Source organism: Miscanthus floridulus, chromosome 5 (genome assembly GCF_019320115.1).
Source record: "Miscanthus floridulus cultivar M001 chromosome 5, ASM1932011v1, whole genome shotgun sequence".
Classification (NCBI taxonomy): Eukaryota; Viridiplantae; Streptophyta; class Magnoliopsida; order Poales; family Poaceae; genus Miscanthus; species Miscanthus floridulus.
The window spans coordinates 33,064,210-33,076,777 of NC_089584.1; positions in this window are offsets into that span (position 1 = coordinate 33,064,210).

Genomic DNA, 12,568 nt, shown 5'->3' on the forward strand with positions numbered 1-12,568 from the left:
AAGAAGCTGGTATGATCGTGAGAAAAGGACTGAGCAGAAAGAGATGAAGAAAAACAAAGCATAAGGACAGAAGAAAAGCGAACATTCAAAGAAGGAATGGCGGAAAACTTACCTAGAGCTTTTCTCCAAAAGAAGTCGCAAGGGACGATAAGCTTCCCTAGGCAGCAGTTAACTCCGATAGCCGATGTGTAGCATCAAACTGCTGCACCACATCATCAGCAAAAAGCAGACCACCAGAGGCAAGAGAAGGAGAAGGAGAAGCCAGCCGAGGCAAAGAAGGCACGACTAGAGCAATCTCACGGGAAGAAGAGGCCAATCCTTCAGAAGGACCCACTGCAATGGCCACGGTCACCTCCGGGGCAACCAAGTCAGCAGCAGCATCACCACCAGAAAGCCTTGTTGCCCCCGCAACCACTTCACCAGCAGTGTGCTGCGAGTCTTGAGGCTCAGTACTCGGTGGCACAACAGAGGGCTGAGAAGAAGTCGACGCAGGGATGACAGAAGACGAAGGCCTGAAAGTTAATAAAAGAACTCGCCGACGAGAACAAGAGAAAAGGAAAATAGAAGCAAAGAGACGAAACCAGAATCCACTCACCCAGCTATCTTCTTCTTCACAAAACAAAAAGAGGACCTCGTAGGGGGGACCACAGCGACAAAAACGTCCTCGCCACTTGGCAGCAGCAGCAGGATAGCTGGTACCAGAGCCCTAGAAGAAGCTGGTACTGGATCCCCAGAAGAACTCGACACCAGAGCTTCGAAAGAAGTCGGTACCAGAGCTACCAAAGGACTCAACACCAGAGCTACCGAAGAAACCAAAGTAGGAACCTCAGAAGAACCCATACCCGACGTCCGATTACTACAAAAAGATCAAGACTAAAGTCAAAACAAAGAGGGGGAATTCAACGGCAGGAGAATATGAAAACAACTCACCGCCGCATGATAAGGGGTACTTCATCATCCTCTTCCTCCTCGGTCTTGACCAAGGCCACCAGGGCTGTTAACACTGGATTTTGGTCGATTCTGGAGGATGACAGGTGGACCCGCATGCGGGAAGAAGGGTATTTGGCAAACAAAACAAGCGGTCGGCTAAATGCTTGTGTGGTCGGTTACTCCAGAAGGCGGTAACTCCATTCGGGAAAGCAGAAGATGGCAGGCGAGGCCGATCGAAAAGATGAAAGTTGTAATAATAAAGGACTCTAAGAGTTTAGGGTAAGGAATCGTAAGTTTCCAAATTTGTTTAAAAGTTCCTTTGTAAATCGTAGTCTTCTAGGACTCGTGTTTTGTCTAGGGTATAAATATTGACCCTCAACCATTGTAATAGGGGTTCACAACCAAATCAATACAACCGGCCCCATGCCAACTTTCGAGTCCTTTTGTCGTGTTGTCGAGTTCTTCGAGAGGAGTCATCGATCCATCGACCTCCGTAAGTTCCGACAACCTTGTTATCATGTTTAGTATCATGCGGTGGATTTAGACGTGATGCAAGTAGTCTTGTTTGTTTTCAATGGTCGTGCGGCGGATCTTTGCTTGACAATCAAGAAGTCTTTGCTTATGCTTTGTTTACGAGTAGATACCATGCGGCAGGCGTTTGCTCAATATGCTTAGTGAAAGCAAGATAGTTATCGGCTCTATTAGATATGGCAAATCTAAATAGATTCATTAAGTTATCCAGTGTTGCATGTTTTAAATATTTTATATATTTGTAACACACTTTTGCCCAATCTAGATTGATATTGTTCGGCTCTCTCTTATGGTTTTATTCGTGCTTTAACGATCATTGCTTTTCATATTACCTTTGCAAATAAATAACATGCTCATAATGGCTAAATTATTCTAATCTAGGTTGTCACATGTCGTGGGTTCATGTATGTTAATTACGTTTAAGCTTTAATGAAACTAGGTGTCATGCAGCAGATGTAGGTTTTAGATTAGTTTAATCGTGTTTATTTGCATGTTCCTTCTTCATGGACCCCAACTCGGCTAGATTGCTGAGCTTGGTTGTGCATTAACTCATAATTAATTTCACTTGTTCAAACATGTCTTCCCATGCACATGTATTCGGCAATCGGACCTTTACGTGCATTCATCTTACGATTAGCTGAATGGTTTATAAACTTATTGACAGACAGCTTCCTATAGCTGTATGCCATTGTAAGTGGCTTCAGGGCCATATATATGGAACTGTCTGGTCTCACCTGACATGTTCCAGTTTGGCATTTAATTGTTTTATCCCTTGTTAGTTTTTAGGTCAAACTGACTGGCACGCTTCTGGATCACGAAGCACTCGGGAACCCGATTGAAGCCACGCTTTCCAGCTTGTTGTGTGTGAGGCACAGTGTGTCACATTTTGTGTCAACACACTTTTTGGCACGCCCGGTGGGACCACCTGTTAGTTCAAGATGGCGTCTGAGATCAACAATGATCATGTTCTGGATGTGAGCATGGCAGAATTGCCAGATAATTACAGGGATTTAGTGCTACAAGCATGTGAGCAATACCAACGGAAGTGTTTGATGTCTTTTTCCAAAAACAAGAGCAATAAAGTGTTTTAAAAGCAGTCAATGCCAAGGGTTCTTCTTCCGCATCAAACTGATTACACTGAAGAGGAGGATGCTCAGAAGATGGCAGCCCTGGTCTATAAAGCCATGGGAGAAACCATGACAGACCATCACACAGCTTTTCTGAATACCTTTCGGGCAATCATGATCAGTACTTTTGGTCCAATGGTTGATAAATACTTTGAAGAAAATGTTGGACCACTCAGTGGACTGACGCTTTTCAATGTTCCAAAGCATCAAGAGAAGCCTGTTGGAAAAGAAGTAGCGTCGCCTTCAAATATAGGTGGATTGACTTACACTGAAAAGCAATCACATCCCACCTATGGCCAGGTGACATTTGGTACCACAGGAGAAGTGCCACCTTCAGCTTATAGAGTTTCTCCAGCATCAAATAGGTTGCAGAAGAATATGTATGGAGATGGGTATCAAGAATTTACTGATTACAATGCTATCAATGCTGTGCCAAATCCAGGGTATAGGAGTGTTTCAAGATTGCCTTCTGGAGTGCAAGTACAAGGAAATTAGGATCTAGGCATTGATGTTTTGATGCACAGGATGGCTGATATGATGCAAAATCAGTTCGGCTTGAAGCCAAAAAATCAATCCTATTCATACAAGTCTCCTTATCCAGAGTGGTACAACAGAGTAGCGTTACCTCCAAGGGTGAAGCCTCCAACAGATTTGACCAAGTTTTCTGGTCAAGATGATACTAGTACCATAGAGCACGTCAGTCGGTACTTAATGCAGCTTGGAGAAGCTGCTTCAGATGAAGCTTGGAGGATTCGATATTTTCCTTTGTCTCTTACAGGACTAGCTTTCACCTGGTTCACGTCTTTACCAGCTCATTCCATTGGTACGCGGGCAGAGCTAGAGCAGAAGTTTGATTCATATTTCTACACGGGTACTAATGAGAAGAAGTTGGTTGATCTCATGAGTCTGAGGATGAGAACAAATGAGACACCATTGGAATATCTTCACAGATTTAGGGAGACCAAGAATATGTGTTATTCTCTAAATTTACCAGATGATCAACTACCTGGAATAGCTATAGCAGGAATGTTGCTGAATATCAGGGAGAAGTTGTTCGGTATAGAGTTTGATGATCTTGGCCAACTTGCACAGCGTTTAGCAGCTATGAGTAATCAAGCCCAAGGATTCAGGAGAGATAATCGCTTTTAGAAGAACAATGCCACTAATGAGGTGTATCAAGGTTTTCTGGATAAAGCGACTGAGTATATTGATGAAGATGAGATAGCTGCAGCTGAGTTGAATTGGGCAAAGGAACCCGCTCAAGTTAGTCAATGCTAGTTGAAACAACAAAAGGGAACCTATGATTTTGATGTTACTAAGGCAGACAGGCTTTTTGCATTGTTGATAAAGGAAGGACGCATCAAGCTGCCAGAAGGACATCCTATGCTACGTCCTGAAGGAGTGAAAGACAAAAAGTATTGTGGCTTCCATAACACTAATTCTCACTCTATCAATGATTGCCGAGTGTTCAGAATACGAATCCAGAAAGCTATCCAAGAGGGACATTTGAAGTTTGATGGTAAGATGAAAATTGATGATCAGCCTTTTCCACAAAATATGATTTCTTTCTCTGTGAATATGGTCTCTGCCAATGATCTCAAAGGTAAAGGCAAGGTGAAGGTGTTGACTTATGATAGAGCAAAGGAAAGTGGTGCTGTTGACCCAGATCGGCAAGTCACCAGTAGAGAGCTGCAGCAACGAGTTCGGTTTCAGAATAGCCGAACCGAGAAAGGTCAAACTTCTAAACCTAGAGTTACATCATGTATTTTGCTAAACAAGTGGTAGAGAGAGCAAGAGAAGGAACACTATAAGAAGCAATGGTTTATGGAAGAATGCCGGAGGTATGAGGAAGAGGTATACCGAAGGGAGCAAGAAGAATACATGATAGAACAGGAGCAGTCTCATTGGGGTTGTTCGTTCTTTAGGCATTGTTGGAATGAAGGCTTGAGGCTGCCTGCAAGAAATAATTGTCCGGAGTGTAGTGCTCAGTACTCCGAGTATAGGCAATCTCGAGTCAACCGCCGTCCCGTCTATGAAAGACTTGGAACGAAGGTTCCTGAAGATGATTGGCGCTTAAAAATAGATGATTTTGAGAATCAGCAAAGGAAAAGATTTGCAGGTCAAGGTTGGATACATGATAAGGTGCATGATGAAGAAGCTGATTCCTATAGATACGTATGGCAAAAAGGACAGTGGTGTCCTCCAGGCCTGAGGAAAAGTCAGAAAAGAAGAGTTCAACGGTTGATGAATAGGGAGTTGGAACAGGAAGTTACTGAGATAAAGCAAATATGGCGTCCTAAGAAGAAGCCTGATGGATGTGGTCCTTCGGCCGATGCTTGTATGGCTTTTTTCCTCCCATCAGAGTTTATAGCTCCCGAAAGCCAAGATGTCCAAGAAGAGGTGTACTCTGATTTTGATGAAGGTGAATGTCAGGATTTGATGGCTCAGCTTGTATTAACACGGTAGGCTATTTTTGACAAACCAATCAAGAATCGTCACTTGAGACCACTCTATTTAAAAGGATATGTCAATGGCAAGCCTTTAACCAAGATGTTTGTCGATGGAGGGGCTGCTATCAATATCATGCCTTATACTACCTTCAGAAAGCTTGGGATGACTAATGAAGAATTGTTGAAAACTGACATGGTGCTTAGGGACTTTGCTGGCAATCCTTCCGATACTCGAGGTGCTATCCATGTCGAGCTGACTATTGGGTCGAAAACTCTGATTACTACCTTTTTTGTCATTGATGGCAAGGGGGCATATAGTCTACTCTTGGGCAGAGATTGGATCCATGCTAATTGCTGCATTCCTTCAACCATGCATCAAATTCTCATTCAATGGATTGGAGATGATGTTGAAATTGTACATGCTGATGATTCGGTAAGTGTTGCTGCCATAGAGTCTACCTACTGGGAATATGAAGGCGTTGATTGTTTCTCTGGAAAAGTGTAGAAAGAAGGTCCTGTAAATGTTTTCAGCGAGGGCCAACAGCCGATCCAAGCAGTCGGCTCTCATAGTAATTTTTAATGGGAAATCCTGTCGATGGCAACAAAGGAAAGTTGGGACATGGTTTTATGTCGGCTGATAAATTGGAAGAAATTGATGTTGGTGATGGTTCTAAGCCAAGGCCGATGTATATTAGTGCAAAGTTAAACCCAGAATATAAATCAAAGTTAATAGATCTGTTGAAAGAGTTTAAAGATTGTTTTGCTTGGGATTACACGGAAATGCCTGGGTTGGATCATTCCATTGTTGAGCATCGATTACCCATTGAACCTGGATTTCGTCCTTACAAACAACCTCCACGGAAGATATACAAAGAGGAGGTATTGGCCGATGTGAAGAAGGAAGTTGAAAGATTAATAGAAGCAAACTTCATTCGGCCATGCAAGTATGCAGAGTGGATTTCAAATATAGTGCCGGTATACAAGAAAAATGGAAAATGAGGGTTTGCATAGATTTCAGAAATCTTAATAAGGCCACTCCCATGGATGGTTACCCAATGCCAGTTGCCAATTTACTAGTAGATGCAGCAGCAGGTTATGAAGTCATTAGTTTTATGGATGGTAATGCTGGCTATAATCAAATTTTTATGGCAATGGAAGATATTTCAAAAACAGCCTTCAGATGTCCTGGTCATATTGGTTTGTTTGAATGGATAGTCATGACATTTGGGTTAAAGAATGCCGGTGCAACTTATCAAAGAGCTATGAATTATATTTTTCATGAGTTGATCGGCAAGATTATAGAGATCTACATCGATGATGTAGTGGTCAAATCTAGAAATCATGAAGGACATTTAGCCGATTTAAGAAAGACTCTGGAGTGCACAAGGAAGCATGGCTTGAAGATGAATCCAAACAAATGTGCCTTTGGAGTTTACTGCTAAGTAATGAATGTAGAGGTGGTCAGGTTTACTGCTAAGTGGGGTTGTTAACCTGATAGAGAGTAAAATGTTCATACCTTAAGAGATAATTTGGCTTTCTTGGTCCTTGGTTTCTTGGGTAAGAGAAAATTGTCAGGTGTTTTCCTTTTGCCTTTTCCTCTTGAAGATGCAGTAGCTGAAGCAGCAGGGGTTCTCATGAGTGCCTTTAAAGGTACTGAATCCAAAGTCACAGGAGTTTTCATGAATTCCTTTAAGTTTGGAGCATCAAACCCCAGAGCAGGCTTGGGACCAGCCGAATAGTACTAGATTGCTTTGGCTGGGAGAGTAAACTCAAGATCCTGTGCATAACCAGATGTTAAAATAAGAAGTGGGTTCAAGGGCAAGAAATGATGAGCATAATGAAATTACCTCACTATCAGAAGCAAAATCGGGCTGCAAGTTTTTGCATAAAGAATGAACTGATATATTGAAGATATGAGCATGCCATTCTTGCCACCAAGAGACAAAGAAGGGATGAGCAACATCTATTAGCCCAAATGGAGATGGTTCGTATGTTGGCAATTCCCATCCTAATTCAAAGATTTTCTTGGCTTCCATTCTTTCTGTTATTACTTCCCTTGACTTTATGATTGTTGAGAAGAGGAATCTTGGAGGCAGTTGGCCACATCCTAATTGTCTGGCCACCATATTTGGATAGTAGAATTCATAGGTGGACTGCACTAACCTCCCATGATGAAATTCAGCTGGCAGAGTGCAAGGTTTGATAAAGGAGTTGAAAATCTCCGTGGATTCTTGACCTGAACAACCAATTTCATAGCTAAACTTGCAGGGCAAAGTCAAATTTTCATTTTCTCTGTAAGGAAACCAGAGCACATTGTCAAATCCTTTGAAAAACAGCTTGAAGAAATGACCGATGTCTATGTCAATGCTTATAGATGATGCTGCTTCCCCATAAGTCTGACAAGCCTTAACCTTTGTTGTACTACCTTCAGCATAGTTAACTGAAGGAAAACTTAGATTGAAGAAGCTCACAGAGGTTATCTGATGCATATATAGCTGGAGCCACATTTGAATTAGCCACCAGGGACCATTCACACAAGAGATTTCTCCACCTTGGCGCATCTAAAGAGTAATCTGATGCATCATATGATAAACAGACCCTAAGAGATATTTGCCTAGTGGGATCTAAGTGCCTATAGCTAAGTCTTCAGCCATCACCATGTGATTCAGAGTTGGTTCATTGGATTTTCCACAGAAGATGAATCTGCATAGCCACATATTTATGAAGGCTTTCAACTCTTTGTCAGAGACAGTGCCAGATGCATTCATGTAGTTCTGGATGTGTTTGACCCATCCACATCCAGAGCTGACGGCTCTTTGATTACTTTTGCTCTTGTACTTATAGGGGTATACTGATAGTGACACATTCAAGCCAGTCATCATGAATACGTCGGCTAGAGTGATGGTCATCATACCATGACCGAAGATGAAGGCATTAATGGTGTCAGACCAAAAATGGGAAGCTGCTATCAAAAGGGAATCGTTTCTGGGTGTTTCTGCTAAGGATAATTCCAAACAATGACTGATGTCTTGACTTTCCCAGTGGCTGCTACTTTTCTCTAGCATTCTCCTGTACCAATTCCGCCATCCAGCGATTGGGGGAAATGGCCAATTCTTGAACGTGTTTGGCCATCGGTTTGGCGAGGTGATCCTAGATTTGAAAGGGATTCTTTGGGTTTCCTTCTCAATAATTTTATAAGGGTCAGGATTTCCCATTGGGCTAAGGAAATAGGAATCGAGGTTGGTAGCATAGGGGATCAAAATCTGGTTCTTGTATTCCTTTAGAAGGTGATTGAAATCAAAGAGGAATAAGCCAAAAGAGGAACGGGAGGATCAAATGAAAATTGCCGAATATAAGTAAAGTTTACCTCTGGGATTTCATCCTGGGTCGCCATTGAAGATTCGAAATAGGTCCGAGGTTGCGCTGAAAGCTTGAATTTTTGGGCAGCGGCTGCGGTGTTGAACGGTGCTGACCTAGGAGGAAGAAGGAGCTTGTGGTCAATTTCAGAATAAAACGACTTTTATCCTGAAATTGAGGGGGCATGTGTTAACACTGGATTTTGGTCGATTCTGGAGGATGACAGGTGGACCCGCATGCGGGAAGAAGGATATTCGGCAAACAAAACAAGCGGTCAGCTAAATGCTTGTGCGGTCGGTTACTCCAGAAGGCGGTAACTCCATTTAGGAAAGCAGAAGATGGCAGGCGAGGCCGATCGAAAAGATGAAAGTTGTAATAATAAAGGACTCTGAGAGTTTAGGGTAAGGAATCGTAAGTTTCCAAGTTTGTTTAAAAGTTCCTTTGTAAATCGTAGTCTTCTAGGACTTGTGTTTTGTCTAGGGTATAAATATTGACCCTCAACCATTGTAATAGAGGTTCACAACCAAATCAATACAACCAGCCCTGTGCCAACTTTCGAGTCCTTTTGTCGTGTCGTCGAGTTCTTCGAGAGGAGTCATCGATCCGTCGACCTCCGTAAGTTCCGACAACCTTGTTATCATGTTTAGTATCATGCGGTGGATTTAGACGTGATGCAAGTAGTCTTTTTGTTTTCAATGGTCGTGCGGCAGATCTTTGCTTGACAATCAAGAAGTCTTTGCTTATGCTTTGTTTACGAGTAGATACCGTGCGGCAGGCGTTTGCTCAATATGCTTAGTGAAAGCAAGATAGTTATCGGCTCTATTAGATATGGCAAATCTAAATAGATTCATTAAGTTATCCAGTGTTGCATGTTTTAAATATTTTATATATTTGTAACACACTTTTGCCCAATCTAGATTGATATTGTTCGGCTCTCTCTTATGGTTTTATTCGTGCTTTAACGATCATTGCTTTTCATATTACCTTTGCAAATAAATAACATGCTCATAATGGCTGAATTATTCTAATCTAGGTTGTCACATGTCGTGGGTTCATGTATGTTAATTACGTTTAAGCTTTAACGAAACTAGGTGTCGTGCGGCAGACGCAGATTTTAGATTAGTTTAATCGTGTTTATTTGCATGTTCCTTCTTCATGGACCCCAACTCGGCTAGATTGCTGAGCTTGGTTGTGCATTAACTCATAATTAATTTCACTTGTTCAAACATGTCTTCCCATGCACATGTATTCGGCAATTGGACCTTTACGTGCGTTCATCTTACGATTAGCTGAATGGTTTATAAACTTATTGACAGACAGCTTCCTATAGCTGTATGCCATTGTAAGTGGCTTCAGGGCCGTATATATGGAACTGTCTGGTCTCACCTGACATGTTCCAGTTTGGCATTTAATTGTTTTATCCCTTATTAGTTTTTAGGTCAAACTGACTGGCACGCTTCTGGATCACGAAGCACTCGGGAACCCAATTGAAGCCACGCTTTCCAGCTTGTTGTGTGTGAGGCACAGTGTGTCACATTTTGTGTCAACACACTTTTTGGCACGCCCGGTGGGACCACCTGTTAGTTCAAGATGGCGTCTGAGATCAACAATGATCATGTTCTGGATGTGAGCATGGCAGAATTGCCAGATAATTACAGGGATTTAGTGCTACAAGCATGTGAGCAATACCAACGGAAGTGTTTGATGTCTTTTTCCAAAAACAAGAGCAATAAAGTGTTTCAAAAGCAGTCAATGCCAAGGGTTCTTCTTCCGCATCAAACTGATTACACTGAAGAGGAGGATGCTCAGAAGATGGCAGCCCTGGTCTATAAAGCCATGGGAGAAACCATGACAGACCATCACACAGCTTTTCTGAATACCTTTCGGGCAATCATGATCAGTACTTTTGGTCCAATGGTTGATAAATACTTTGAAGAAAATGTTGGACCACTCAGTGGACCGACGCTTTTCAATGTTCCAAAGCATCAAGAGAAGCCTGTTGGAAAAGAAGTAGCGTCGCCTTCAAATATAGGTGGATTGACTTACACTGAAAAGCAATCACATCCCACCTATGGCCAGGTGACATTTGGTACCACAGGAGAAGTGCCACCTTCAGCTTATAGAGTTTCTCCAGCATCAAATAGGTTGCAGAAGAATATGTATGGAGATGGGTATCAAGAATTTACTGATTACAATGCTATCAATGCTGTGCCAAATCTAGGGTATAGGAGTGTTTCAAGATTGCCTTCTGGAGTGCAAGTACAAGGAAATTAGGATCTAGGCATTGATGTTTTAGATTAGTTTAATCGTGTTTATTTGCATGTTCCTTCTTCATGGACCCCAACTCGGCTAGATTGCTGAGCTTGGTTGTGCATTAACTCATAATTAATTTCACTTGTTCAAACATGTCTTCCCATGCACATGTATTCGGCAATTGGACCTTTACATGCGTTCATCTTACGATTAGCTGAATGGTTTATAAACTTGTTGACAGATAGCTTCCTATAGCTGTATGCCATTGTAAGTGGCTTTAGGGCCGTATATATGGAACTGTCTGGTCTCACCTGACATGTTCCGGTTTGGCATTTAATTGTTTTATCCCTTGTTAGTTTTCAGGTCAAACTGACTGGCACGCTTCCGGATCACGAAGCATTCGGGAACCCGATTGAAGCCACGCTTTCTGGCTTGCTGTGTGTGAGGCATAGTGTGTCACATTTTGTGTCAACAAGGGCACCCGCTAAAAGAATAACAAAAGTACTCGGTTCAAGATAAAAATAAGAAAACAAAGGGACATAGAGTATTAATATGCTCACCTAAGAGCATGCTAGCTACAACTGGAGTACCTGGACGAGTACTTGGCTTGCGAGACTTCTTGGAAGTAGGCAGACCAGATGAAGAACCATCCATTTGCCCCCTCTTCGAGACACTACGAGGACCTCGAGGGACTAGACGAGGAACATATTCTTCATATACATCAACAAATCCAGAAGAAACTCCAGGAAACACTGTGGTGATTGGGAACTTACTGGTTATAGAAGCCCTAGTAAGGTTCTCCCTAGTATCCACCACGGCAGGGAGGACATCAAGAGGGATCGGGTCAACAAAGTTGCGACCCAATTCCTACAAAGAAGAGTAAAACAACCAGATGAGAAAGATTAAACAAAGGTGGAGAACACAAAGGAAATTCAAAAAGTACTCGAATAAAGAAAAAGAACTCACAGCAGGAGGAGGGTTCTTGGCGCAATACTCAACAACAGCGTAAGGAACGACGTTCACCTCTTTTAGCATCTTCCGAACATGCTCGAGCACCTCCTTATCAGTCAACTCAAGGGCAGGGACCATGCAAGAAGGATCCTCTGCCCCAGAGTACTCAAAATCAAAGTTTTCTCGCTCCTTAAGAGGTTGGACTCGACGGCGAAGAAAACTGGAAATAATGCTAAGGCCGGTCAAACCTTGTTGTTTTAGAGTATTTATCCTCTCAACAAGCGGCTTGATCGCCTGGTTCTCATAATCAGTCAAGAGTTCCTTTTCCCATCGATCGTTAACCATGGGACCAGAAGAAGAATGAACGGAAAGTGGAGGAATCATGTTGGTGGAATAAAACCACTTGGAACGTCAATCCTTCATAGAGTCAACTAAGTCATAATCAAAGAATTTAATTTTGAGACCCTGATGGAACTGAATCCCACACCCGCCAAGAACGGAAGTGTCATCACGACGGGGTTGTGGTTTCAGACAAAAGAAGAAACAGAAGAGGGAAAGAGAAGGAGGAATTCCAAGAAAGGTTTCACAAAGATGAACAAAGATAGAAAGATGGAGGACAGCATTGGGGGTAAGATGGTTCAAAGCAACCCCAAAATAATTAAGGAATCGATGGAGGAAGGCAGAATCGGGAAGGCAGAGTCTAGCACGGACAAAGGAGATAAAGAGGACGATCTCACCAGGACCATGAGCAGGGACCTGATGCTCGCCTAGAGCTCTCCATTTAGCAAAGTCCTTGCTCTGGATCAAGCCATCGCTGACAAGCTCACGAAAGCTGCTCTTCGGTCATCGTTGGAGCCGGCCAAGACTTCTGGGCAGCCCTCATGGCCATGAACTCCTGATTCTCAATCATGGAGAGTGATGATTCCTTGTCCATGAAGGTTGACTGGGACTTGCTCATGGTTTTCTTCT